We start from the raw sequence: 14,224 nt of genomic DNA, 5'->3' as shown, positions 1-14,224 counted from the left end.
GGCCTGCTTCGCATGACCGAGCTGGAACGCGCTGCGTGGAGTTGGATGGCTTTGAGAAAGACCTTGTAAGCTTTGGGCCTGCGTCCTTCTTTAAGGCCTGACCTTGCCTCCAGGCGCAGGAAGTTCGGCGGTCATCAAACCTATTTTCTTCTCAATTTCAATGTGCAAAACCAATAGTGGCCTCTAGTTAATCTCAATGTCAAATTCTTAATTTATCTTTCTCTTCATATCCTAATGCAAGTGATAGAAAAGTATTGATTATCGCCTACCAATTACAGCATCTATTAAATCAAATTTCAATTTTAGACGGTAGGCTAAAACAGATTTTAGTGCATTAAGGAAATCGATATGCTGCTCACCTACCACTTACAGCTAGTATAACTTGTTTCTAAATTTTCTCTCCAAATTCCAAAGGTATAGAAAATTGAGGATTTTAATTTTATAAGTAAAGTATAAAGTAATGACAGTAAATCCTTTTGGAACGGTACAAGTGAAGAATAGAGATTCTATGACTCCAAATAAAAACTTAGATGAACACTTCGAAATATGCTCTGCACTCAGAATATCAAGTTTGCAATTCATGCAGTCTCCGTATTAGAGCAAGCTCATTACTCATCAGCCTCACTATTCTTAATACTCTTCTAAGGTCTGGAGCAACCTTGGTGCATCTACCTGCAATACTTTTATTTATTTAATATTTTTAGGTGAATTTAAATACAAGCTGATGTATATAAGGTGGTCTAATTCCCAATATTGGAACTACCTCACATTTAAATTCAATCACAACAAATCTCACTTATTTCTTTATAAGCATATGGAAACTTAAACATCTTGAGTAATCTTAAAACAAGAAAAAGTCAGTCTGACCAACCAGGTTATATTCCATGGCAATCCAAAAAACAGAGATAACTTTCAATTCCACAGTGCTCTATTTATTCCTAACAGGTAACAATTGATGCAGTGCTCTATTGAGAACAAACTATTCAATAGCAAACATCTATTAATTATTCCAGGAACTTAGCATTGGATAATATCACAAATTCAGAAGCTTAATTATACATAGATAGCTTAAAATCTAAAGAGAAAAGAAACAAACACACACATCACTACTTTATATTAGGAGTATAATATTGCAGGTTGCACTAAATCCCTTTTGAAACAACAATAAAATTTTATATTAGGGGTTATGGAACATATACAATTTTACAACAACAGAAAAAAAAAATTGTAATAAATTATGTATAATTAGCAAATTTTTTTATGAGATTTATACTAAGAGAGGTTCATACAGTTGAAATTACTAATTTTGGGATGGAATTAGCAAAATTAATATTAATAATTTTGGAGGCGAGTGAAAAAAAATTGAGATATAATCCCCTAAGATCTCCCTCTGCTAACTTTTGGTTTCATTTAGCATAGTCCTTATTTATACCGTTCAACATGATACGAAGCGTAGGTCAAGTTGCTATCCGATAGAAAAAAGCAATTGAAATTTTGTTTGTAAAAATATATAAGAGCAAGAAGGGACCTAGATTTCTTTTGATATTATTCTCAGGCATTAAGTGTGTTTCATAAGCAAGATGCAACAAACTTGTTGAAGAGAGTTATCTCTTCGGTCTTCTTTTTAATCATTATTGATCTTTTTAAAAAATTTAAACATTAAAATTTTAAAAATTTTTCTTTATAAATTAGCGACCAAAATAATGGTCGCTAGTTATTGGCAACAACTCATAAGAAATGACACTATTTTAATCATTCATATGTAGGTAAATACTCTTTAGCAACCACCTTTTTGATTCCTGATTTATCAACCCAAGTAATGCAGCTTCATTGCCAAATGATCGCAATCACTGATATTTTAAGGTGTTTATTCCTATTATCATTAGCGACCATTTGATATTTGGTTGCTATTTTGCAAGCACATAGCAATCAAAAGTTAGTCATTGCGATATTTTTTAAATACATCTTTCTTCTTATTTATATTGTCATAATATTTGATCACTAAAATTAATCACTATTTTATTATTTTTTTATAGTGCATAGCCATTGAATATTAGTCACTAATTTATTGTAATTATTAAATTTCAATTTGTTTTAAAAAAATTATCAACGTTTAAGAAATTATATGAAATAGTTATTCAAATGAGATTTTGATAGATTATCCGATGAAATGCATATATGACTTATCCTATATGATTTAAAATAATATTAAAAAAATTTATTTGTCACAAAAAATAATAAAAAAAAAATTTTCTTTTCGATCACTTAAATAAATTTATGAAAAAAAAAATCTCTCTCTTGTGTCTTTCATCGAAAATTGTAAAAAATTCACTAAAATAAAAGTTTTTTAAAAAAGTTCAGATGATAAAATATAAAAAATATGAAGAATAAGTTTTTTATTTTTTTAAAACTATTTAATTTAAATCTTTTTATTTGTTTCAATGTAAAAACTAAAAAATGTATTTATTTTTTATTAATTAAAATTCAATTCATTAGTACAAAATTATCTATTTTAAATTATTTTAAAAAACAATACTTTAATATTACCTTCAATTATAAAAGTTACTTATAATAAAAGAAGTTATAATAACTAATGCAATTAAACTCTCCTTAATTTCAATAACACAGTTTTTTTAAAAAAAATTTTCCTTTTAAAAAACTCATAGATCTGTGTTTTTTTTTTATTATTTTTTAATCACATAAAATTAAAAAAACACCAATGTAAGTTGCTTTTATATGATATTTGTTATAAGCTCTCATATTTTATGATATCTATGCATCTTTTTTGAATTTATTTTGCATATTTAAATGAGCAGGTTACAATTATCTTTTTTATAAAATTAATTAAATATTTTTTAATTAAAAAATATATAAATAAATTTATAAAAAATATAACCTAATAATTAATCTATAATTATTATTTTTAATAATTTAATTATATAATTAAAAATAATAAATATATATTATTAATATTTTATAGTATTATATATAAATTACAAAATAAAAATATTTTGACGTTTTAATCAATAAAATTTAAAAATTTTAAAATTAAGATATTATGTAGTTAAAAAGGAGAAAAAAAATTGCACTCCGAGGTTTAGCCTGAAAGAAAGTGCATCATTGTACCTTTGTGAGGTAAAAGGTTTGACTCCTCACCCCTATTGCAAAATAGGAGAAAAAAATTTTTTTATTATTATTTTAAACCATATAAAATTTATACATATATACTGATATTTTATTTGAGAGATTATTTTAAAAAAATATTTAAATATTAGTAATTTTTCTGAAATAAATTGAAAATCAGTAATTGCCGTGAATAACGACTGAAGTTCGATGATCATGGCTAAAAATAACTTATCATTTTCCTCCCTATCATTTTCTCCCCTTCTAATTTCCATCTGGGTCTTCATGAAAAATTGCATCCTCTGTAATTCCAGTTCTCTGGCAAATTTCATCCTTGTTTTCTCCATCTCCACCACCTGCTGCAACTTCATACTCTTTGCCTGCTCAAACTTTTCCAAACTTTAATATTGCTTGTTTAAGCATTCTAATTAAATTTCCCCACCCGTTTCTGTGTGCTTCACTTCCTTTGTATTCACTTCTCTCTGCACCACCTCCCTCGATTTCTTCTTCGATGGCAAACTATCCTCCGAATCTGGAAAATTCTTCGTTATCTGATTGCTCTTCATTTGAGCCTTCCCTTCATGAAACTGATATTGGTTCGACCCACTAGCTCCACCACTGTGGATCCCAACTGGGATTCCCGTTGGAACTTTGCTAGTCAAAGGAGCGGCAACAGCAGCAGTAGTAACAAGGATCTTGGCTCTTGGCGGTTGGACCAATTAACTGATCCAACCGTTTGAAAAAGGGCCACTTGCTGGGTCCACCACCCGCAGCAATCTTTGCTTTCTCCAATTTATTCTTCTTCTTCACTGTATCATTTCGGTTCTTGCACTGAATATCAGTCTTTGTAGCCTTCTTATAGTCCTCTCTGCTACTCACAATATCTGCAACTTCCTTCCAATGCTTCTGCTTCAGATTCCCTCTCCTTAGCTTCAAATACCTTTCTCCCCATGCGTCAATTAGCTCCGCCGTGGCACCTTCGCTCCAGTAATCCTCCCTTCCGCCGCCGTTGATCTTGAGCTAATGGATCAGAATAATTAATACCAAGTTATTGATGTTCTTTTGTTAAGAAAGAGAAGACGGAATTCCTGGGACCATACTGTACTTCTTCCCGAGGTTAACAAATTTTTTTTTGTCATACAGTGCAGGGTAGGTGTGCCATTTTGTCAAAAAAGTGATTATTTCACATGAATATTTAAAAGTTAAGATAATTGTTTTAAAATAAATTAAAATTTAGTGATTATAATAAAATAATAATTTAAATTCAAACCGTTAATGAAAATTACTCTATTAGAGGGTAGATTGTCTCCATAATTTTTATTTATGGTCATTAAATTTTTATTATTATTTATTACTGTCATTAAATTTTAATTTATTTTACAAAGTGATCAATATTTAAATATTTTTTTAAAATAATCATTCAGAAAAAATGCCAATGAATTTTTCAGTGCAACACACTTGTGATGTATCTACATGGTATAAAATAATAATAAAGAAATCTTTTTTTTCTCCTTCCACTATTACAATCTCTTTGTTTTTAAATTTTATTATTTGAAATGCTACGAAAAACTCATTTTATTTTGTAGTTTATATATTATGATACAAAAAATTAATAATATATATTTATTATTTTTTATTATACAATTATTTTATTGAAAATAATAATGATAGATTAATTATTAGATTATATTTTCTATAAATTTATTTATATATTTTAATTAAAAAATATTTAATTAATTTTCTAAAGAAAAATACTTTATAACCTATTCACTTAAATATCCAAATAAATACAAAAAAAATATATAAATATCATAAAATGTGAGAGCTAATAGCAAATATCATATAAAGATAACTTGCATTAGTGTATTTTTTTAATTTAATGTGATTAAAAAATAAAAAATAAAAAACTTTATTAATGAAATTAAGGAGGGTTCAATGATAATAGTTACTACAAATAATATTTTTATTATTATTTTAAGTCACATAAAATAAGCCACACATGTATTTCATAAAAAAATTTATTAAAGTTTTATTTAAGTGATTATTTCATATAAATATTTAAATATTTATAATTTTTTTAAAATAAATTAAAATTTAATAACCTAAATGAATTAGTGACTAAAATTGAGGTGAAAATTATTCCAAATTACATCGTTGATCACAAAATCATCTTTTATGAGAAGTTGATAGAAGGGAATATATGCACAAAGATTAGAGATAAAGTGTCTGACAGCCATAGAAAGAGTTGTAGTAGGTGACAGCATCACTATATCTTGAGCGTATTGTGCATGAAGTAATTGAAGGAATCCTCTTGAAAAGATTTATACTTGAAAAAGTCTATATGGAAAGCAATAATTGCATTCCACACCTAAAGAAAATAGATGAGTAGATTATGCTAATAGCATATCATCAACTTGTGTGAAGCTTGAGAGATAGAATTATTACTCCATGTGTGCTTTATGTACTCTTGTTCATCATGGAATTTGATTTCATGCTTGGATCCCTATATAGTTTATCATGATATTCCACTTAGTGGATGGTCATGATGAGAGTAATCACATTTGAAATTTTAATCGTGTGTGGTGGTTATATCATGTTGCCATTGATATTTTGCTTGATGTATTTGAGATAGGTTGAACATAGTCTAGATGCTGACTGAAAACATGATCAACTTTCACAATATTGTCATGATTGTGAAGTGGAGAAAGCACAGTAACAGTAGAAATTTGAAAATTATTGCAACTCTTTTGTGGAATTCTGCATGAATGAAATGTGTGGCCGTGTTGTGACCAAGCTATGTGATAATCTTATCAATTTATATTTATCAACAAGATATTATTGTAGGACAACTCTATATATTTATGTATTTAAAAATAAAAAAATTACTACATAATTTTTATGATATATTAAAATTCATTAGTATTTTAAAAAATATATTAAAACATCCTGACATTTTAAAAAGTCTAATAATCAGTCATTTCATTATTTTTAACTGTTAAATATTTTACTATTTAATTTCTATAATTTTAAAAAATTTATTAGTTAATCCTCAAGTTTTAAAAAAATATATTAATTAATTTTTTCATATCAAAGATATTTTAAACTTAATTACAATATTTAACGGCTAAATTAACGGATGAACTAATTAGTATATTCGTTTTAATATATTTTTTAAAATAAAATAATCAACTAATAGGTTTTATAAAAACTAAGTAATTACTTTCACTTAAAAATATTATCAAAAACCCTGATAGTTTAATTCCTTTTTATAATATTGTCCCTTCTTAAAAAAATATTTTTGTTTTTTTTTTAAAAAAAATTATTGACCTTTTTAGTTAAAAATTCCGTGTATAGACTATTTTTAACTTTGGAATTTTATAAGGGTAAAATTTTACATAAAACTCCTTGCATTTTTATTTAGTTAATATAAAAGTTATTTTAACCCATAATAACAGATTATTTGACTATAACATTAGTAAAGTGACTCAAATAGCCCTAAAAAAGAAAATAACTTAAATATCTATCGCACTCACAAGTTTAACCTAATAATAAGTGCATCTCTATTTTCCTTATAACTCAAACAAAAAAAAAAAACTTAAATATTCATCTCTTTCATTGCACTTCTCTCTCTAACACTTTTTTCAAGTTTCTTTTCCCAAAACACTATATCTCTATCTCTCTTATTCTTAAATATCCATCTCTTTCATGGCACTCCTCTCTCTCTCACTATTTTTTAAGTCTCTTTCCCTAAAACATTATATCTCTATCTCTTTTATTCTTAAATATCCATCTCTTTCATCGTACTCCTCTCTCTCTAACACTTTTTTTTTTTTAAGTCTCTTTCCTTAAAACACTATATCTCTATCTCTCTTGTTGTGTGCATGCTACTTCTCACTCTCTCTTAATAACCCTTAGCCGTCAAACAAATTCAAATAAAAAATTAAAATGTAGTCCAAAATGATAAAAACAATTAACAATCCAAATAAAACAACAAACGATCAAATTCAAATATATAATCTCAAACTCATAATTTTGCAATCAAATCTAAGTATAGTTTACTATAAGAAAGTCAATATGTTGGTCTTTTTAATATAAAAAATTTTGTATAAAAATTTACCAACAGATTTAAAATCCGTTGATAATCTATTAGCATTACTAACGGATTTCAAAATTCATTGGTAATTTATAAATATATATAGAATAATTAATATTAAAATTTATTAACGGATTTAAAATTTATTAGTAAATCCGTTAATAATTCATTAACAGATTTTTTACGGTTAATAAATTTAAAAAAGTATTTAAATTATTAATAAACTCTAAATTCATTAGTAATACACTCAAAAAATTATTTACAGATTTGAAAATCTATTAATAAATATTAAATTAGTAAATCCGTTGGTAAATTTAAAAATAAATTCATATATCTCTTCCCTTTCTTTTTTTATCATTTTCTCTCATTTTCTTTTCTTTTATTTTCACTTTTTATGTATTTTTAATAAATATTGGACATAAATTAAAATTTTAGTAATAATAATAATATAATTTTAAATTTTATTAAATTAATAAAAAATATTAATAATAAAATTTACTATTTAATCAAAATAATAATTATTTTTAAATTATTTAAATTTTCGATGCATTTACTAACGAATTACAATCCATTGATAATTTATCAACGAATCTTATATCTATCAGTAAATTATTTTTCTCTCAATTTATTAACAGAATTAAAATCTATTAGTAATAATAACAGAGACTCTGTCAGTATTACTAACGGACTGAAAATCCATTAATAAAAATTTATCAACGAACTTTTTAATAAGGGATCATAATATATTGGTAATTCATTTGCTAACAAATTTTTAACGGATTAGGAACGAAATTCTGAAGTTTCTTGTGGTGGTTTCAAAGTAACAATCTAATCTCAAATTTCATATTCATAATTAATTAGAAATATTACTTCAAAAATCCAAAAAATCTAACACATGTTTGCACCCCCATTAATTGTAACTTTGCTTCTAGCTTTAACAATGGCAAGCTTTAACACTCTGTAAATCTAAGTGATCCAACCCATCATTTCTTTAGTTGAAGCTCAGTTGTTTTTTTAATGTTATAGCATTGTGACCTCCTGCTTATCCTGATGCTTGTGAGGAGCCTTATTGAGCAAAGCCTAGCTATACCTCTTTGTCACCTGTGTGGTTCTCCATTGGTCATAGAGAAGTTACCAGGTACAACTCCCTTCACCCTGAACAAAAAATCTGTCAAGAATCCAACCCCATCACCTTCATATTTGACCATCATCAAACAAGAGCCACTTAAAAATTACACATGCATATGTTAGATTTTCTAGAGATCAAATTCCAAATATTCTTTCCCCTCAGACAAGTTAAGAGAGAGACAAAGGATGAGAGAAAGTGTGAGCGATGGTGTTTGCACAACTGAGAGAGACAAAAACAGATAAAATAAAGGGGTGTGAGGTAACTATAAGGGAAACGAACACATCTAATTATGAGTTATGAGATATCTAAGGTTGTGAAAAAGATGAGAATAGAGAAATGAAAACCATAAATTTCGAAAGGATTGGAAGGTTGGGGATGTAAGATCAAGGGGCGTGTGGATGGGGTTGAGGAAATACAAAAAGAGTGAGACGTGAATATAGATAGGAAAGTATCATGGTGGGGGTTGTAATAATATGGCACATAAGCAGAAAACTAATAATCTAGTTATAGCGGTTTAAAATGTTAATTAAATTTTAATGAGTTTTATGTGGCAAATTGAAGTTTATAGATTACACTGTTACAATATCTGAAGTTAAAGGATGATAGATGAAATTCAGCCACAAGTGGCAATGCCAAGGAGTGAAGCATGCCAAAGTTCAAAGGTGTCATTTTCTTTTCCTTTTAAAAATTTTTTTTTTTTTTCCTTTTTAAATATTTTTATGCTATATCAAGGAGAAGATGTGGAGAGGGTTGGGGTGGGGTGGTGGGTGGGGGATAAGAAAAGTTTGATATTAGTCAAGAGGTTGAGTTGAGGGATCATAAAAGTTGGATATTAATCAAGAGGTTGAGTTGCCATCTTGCCTATCCTATGTTGTTAAGTAAAAGTGTTGTGGTGTTATAACTTCTATTTGCTTGTTTATGCTATCAATAGTATTCAAAATAAGTTGAGCGATTGTTAGCTAAGATTAGATGAATTTGCCTGAGTTAGTTCTATTTTATCGAAATAAGAATTTGTGTTTTCTCTTATATTGGTCCAATTCATTTACGAGTTTGAAGTTAAATGAAACACTATAATATTAACTTCATTTTGATAATTTTGATAGTTTAGTGGTTAGAAAGGAGGAGAGAATTTGAACTTGTGCTCTTTGCTTATCAATTTGAAGTAACCTAATAACATTAAGCTATATAGCTAGTATAACAAGATTCATGCGAGTAATTAGTCTCTAGGCTATTTATCAAAGCGGGAGCAATTAAAAGATATTTTTCAAAGAGCGAGAGAAATTTTTTTTGCGAAACTGGGGTGAATTTGCCCACCTCAACAATCTGCCGTCTAACAATATCTGGCGCTTGTTTGACAGACAGGCAATTTTTTTTCCTTTAAAAGAGAACAAATAAAAAGTTATTTGCCTGCTGTAAAATTAAAAGTAAAGGGCAAGTGTTATTATCGCACTACTAAGAATACTTGCCCTTCTTTTAATAATAATAATAATAATAATAATAATAATAATAATAATAATATATAACAACATTTTTATATATAATATAATATAAAATATATATTTAAAATAATATAAAATAAATTTTTAGATTAATATAATTTAATTGAAAGTTCTGAAAATCGAAGATATAGCCTATCGACATATGATGAAGTGAATCAAAATAACAATATAGTAATTTTATATTATAAATCCTATAACTATAAAATTATTGTATTATTAATAATATATTTTAAAAATATATATTATAAAAATATATTTAATTATATTATAATAATATATTTTAATATTATTAATATATAAAAAAAATAAGAAGATATGGGAAGGCCAAGTACACCAAGATCTTTTTTTTTTTTTTTACAATACAAATATATCTTTACATTTCACAAGGCTAAAAGAGCCTAATTACAGAGGGTTTAAAGATTAACCATGTTCATCCTAAGAGAACTAAGAGAATTAACAGCCCACAACTCACAAAACGACACAAATCCAACCCATAACATACAGTCCAGAGATGGCCAGCGAGCTTTTGACCACAATCCAACCACAATCCCAATGTACCGCATGGCCAGAACAGTCCCTGCCATCGTCACAATAAGCACTTGTATCTTCTATCGATATCATTTCCGATAAGCACAAATATGCAACAAAATAAAGCGGCACAATCACAGTAAGACAACCAAGGAAGGAAGAAATGTCAAGAAAACCAGTTACGCATGCAAAAGAGAAATACTAAGGAGAACACCGAAAAGAGGTAGCTCAAACAAAACCAGAGCATGCGAGAAGGAGATGCCGTAAAGCTCATGGCCAATCATCGGCTCGCGGGAGTGTGAGTCACCGGATATAATAATGCAATCCTGAAGTCACAAATTAAATGAAATCCTTCCCGATGACCAAAGAGGAGCCACCACACTCTCACCGTGACCGACAGAAATAGAAACAAGAAAAACAAAGCAAAACAAAACGGCAGCGCCGTCCATGGCTAGGGGGACCATGGTAGACGGAAACCGTCCCTTATCTGAAGGCATGGGGAGCAGAAATACAAACAAAAGAAGAAAAAGAACAAAGACGTGAAGGAAATAAGCTTGTTATGCCGGCTGTTAAGCCAACTGTAGTGTCCATTGTTGCACGTACCCACTTTGCACCCACTTTGCATGTTGTTATGTTTCTGCATGTTTTGTTTTGAATTGTCTAGCATATGTTTTCCCTTAATCCGAGATTTACGCAATGTGGCTTCATGCTCGGATTGAAGCTTGATTTTCAGTTTTTAATTCAAGTATAAATAAGGCAATACCTCAATGAAATGTAAGTGGGTTAAGTTCAAAAGAATCTAAGCAAATTTTTTGTCCTCTATTCTTAAAATTCTGCAGAAAAACCATAGAAATAGTAGAAACTTCAAAAATTGCAGCAACATCAGAAATTGCAGGCCCACTGCTTCACTCACATTTTCAGGTGTTCATCATTAGAATCTACACTTGGTATCATAGCTTAGGACCTCGTTTATGCCCAAATACATGTCCGTGAGAGAAGGTGGTGTTTCTCTGCAGTATCCGCTCCTATTGATAGAGCATAATTTAGACCATTTTATCATGATATTATTGATGTTCATTTACACTTTTTCTGCCTAATTTTGTGGTTTTGGTCTTGTTTTGCAGAAAATAGGTGTAAAGAGACAATCTGGTGAAAATACTCTTAAAACTATCAAAAAGTGTCAAATATGGAAAGTGCCAAATAAGGAAAATTTTCAGATAAGGAAAGTTTCACCTAAGGAAAGTTTTCAAATAAGGAAAGTATAGAAGCAAAAACAGATAAGGGAAGCACAGTCAGCAGATTATTTGAAATTCAAATTGCAGATATTTTTTTCCTTGCTTAAAGATGTGCAGACACCTCAGCAGTCAGTTCTTCCTATTCAGGAAGCGAGATCTCAAGAAGATGCACTTGCCTCTCATGCATTCAGTATTCAAAATTTGAAATTCAAAAGAAGGCTCCACCTAAAAAGGAAAGTTTGGACAACACTTCTTTCCTTCTAAAAGCCTTGCCGCGTGCCACACCTATTCTGAAGACAAGTCGCGCGCCTCCTTCCTTCCGAAAGCCTTGCCGCGCGCCTCCTTCCTTTTCAGACATAACTTGGGCAGCAAGCAGCCTCTTGGACAGCAAGTAAGGACCTAGGGCAACACTTTCAACTATAAAAAGGCACATAAGGAGCCTCCCCATACTTTTTCTACTCTCCCTTTGACACACCTACGGGATTGCAAGTGGCACTATCTCTTCTTCTTCCTTTCTTTATTTTCTTGTTTTGTTTTAGCCATGAGTGGCTGAAACCTTTTATTCTAGTTGAAGATTAGGTGATACTTTAGTTGTTTTATGGATTGGAAGACTTGATCAAACATTGTTTATCTTTTGATTGTTCAATATTTATGCAATTTCATGCTTGATTTCAATATCGCTTTGTTGTTTAGATCTACGTTGATTCTTGATTGCAAAGTAATAATATGTTAGTTTGGATGATTTAAGTCCGTAATTGCTTGGATTATTCAAACATAAGAACACTTGGTGTAAAAACTAAGGAAGTTGCATGATCTAGTGTTGTCACCATACATTTGGGTAACTAGGATTAGATCTCTCTATTTCTTAATGCAATTGACAGTTATTTGTTGCCTAAGACCCAAGGACGTTCCTTGGCAACTTGTTAATTAGTAATTAATTAAAGGACGTTCCCTAATTGATTTATGATTAAGGAGAGACATGGTGGTGAGAAGCGTTTTCCATCTCCATAACTAATCTATTGAATCAATCAAAAGAACATAAGTTTCAATGATCAATTCCAACAACTGAAGTAGATCCAACTCTTCAACTAGAGCTTTTTCATTATTGATTTCCCCTTTATTTTTATTATTCGCTTTACTTTTATTGCTTTCAGTTTTAGATCAATTAAATCAATCTCAAAACCTCCCCCATTTTACTTTCAGTTTATTTGCTTTCAGTTTATCTCGTTTCAGTTTACTTCTCTTTCAGTTTGTTTTTGTTTCAGTTTATTCTCTTGGTCTTGACACGGAAAATAGGCAAGTTTTCAATTCCCTGTGGATTCAATCCTTTCACCACTATCTACAGTTATAAAATTGTTGATAACCAGAAAGGTTATTTTTGATCGACTTCGACAACCGCCAGTCAATGGCTGAAACCTTTTATTCTAGTTGAAGATTAGGTGATACTTTGGTTGTTTTATGGATTGTGAGATCTGAACATATATTGTTTGTCTTTGGTTTATTCAATATTCATACAATTTCATGCTTGATTCCATTATTGCTTTGTTATTTTGATCAATGTGGCCACTTGGTTCTTGATCGCAAGGTAATATATTGTTAGTTTGAATAGTCTTAAGTCCGTAATTACTTGGATTGTTCAAACATAAGAACACTTGGTGTAAGAACTAAGGAAATTGTATGATCTAGCAACATCTCATGCGTTTGGGTAGTTAGGATTGACTCTCTCTATTTCTTAATGCAATTGACAGTTGTTTGTTGCCTGAGGCCCAAGAACGATTCTTGGCAACTTGTTGATTAGTGATTAATTAGAGAACGTTCCCTAATTGGTTTAATCTTAAGGAGAGACATGGTGGTGAGAAGCGTCTTCCATCCCCATAACTAATCTATTGAAACAACCAAAGAAACATAGTGTCAATGATCAATCCTAACAATTGAAGTGAATCCGATTCTTCAACTAGAGCTTTCTCATTATTGATTTTCTTTTATTTTAATTATTTGCTTTCTTTTACTGCTTTCAGTTTTAGATCTCTTGAATCAATCTCAAAACTCTCCCATTTTACTTCCAGTTTATTTGCTTTCAGTTTATCTCGTTTCAGTTTAATTCTCTTTCAGTTTATTTTTGTTTCAGTTAATTCTTTTGGTCTTGATAAGGAAGATAGGTAAGTTTTCAAATCTCTGTGGATTCGATCCTTTACCACTATTTACAGTAGTAATATTGTTGATAACTGGAAAGGTTATTTTTTACCAGCTTCGACAACCGCGAGTCACCTATCAAAGACAAATTATGCAGCTTGGGCAATCAAGATGCAAGTCTACATGCAAGCTCAAGGTGTTTGGGAGGCCGTTGAATCGGAAGGTCCAGTTGATCCTCGTTCGGACCGATTTGCATTGGCTGTAATTTTTCAAGGGATCACCGAAGACACCTTGCTACAGTTAGGGGCAAAAAAATAGGCTAAAGAGGCATGGGACACTCTCAAGGTTATGAACCTCGGTGCAGAGAGGGTCAAAGAAGTACGGGCACAAGCTTTCAAATGGGAGCTCGAAAGCATGAAGATGGAGGATGGTGAATCTGTCGATGAATTCACCAGAAAGATTTCAACAGTTGTTAACAAGCTCC

The 14,224-nt window shown here is 29.7% G+C and overlaps 1 pseudogene; it reads right to left on the bottom strand.

Annotated features, from left to right (window-relative positions):
- Positions 1-3,365: 3,365 nt before the first annotated feature.
- On the bottom strand, positions 3,366-10,428 carry LOC110621506 (annotated as a pseudogene).
- Positions 10,429-14,224: the final 3,796 nt, after the last annotated feature.

Source organism: Manihot esculenta, chromosome 8 (assembly GCF_001659605.2).
Source record: "Manihot esculenta cultivar AM560-2 chromosome 8, M.esculenta_v8, whole genome shotgun sequence".
In the NCBI taxonomy this organism is placed as follows: Eukaryota; Viridiplantae; Streptophyta; class Magnoliopsida; order Malpighiales; family Euphorbiaceae; genus Manihot; species Manihot esculenta.
The sequence above is the reverse complement of the archived record's forward strand: the minus strand, read 5'-3'. Positions and strand labels throughout refer to the sequence as shown.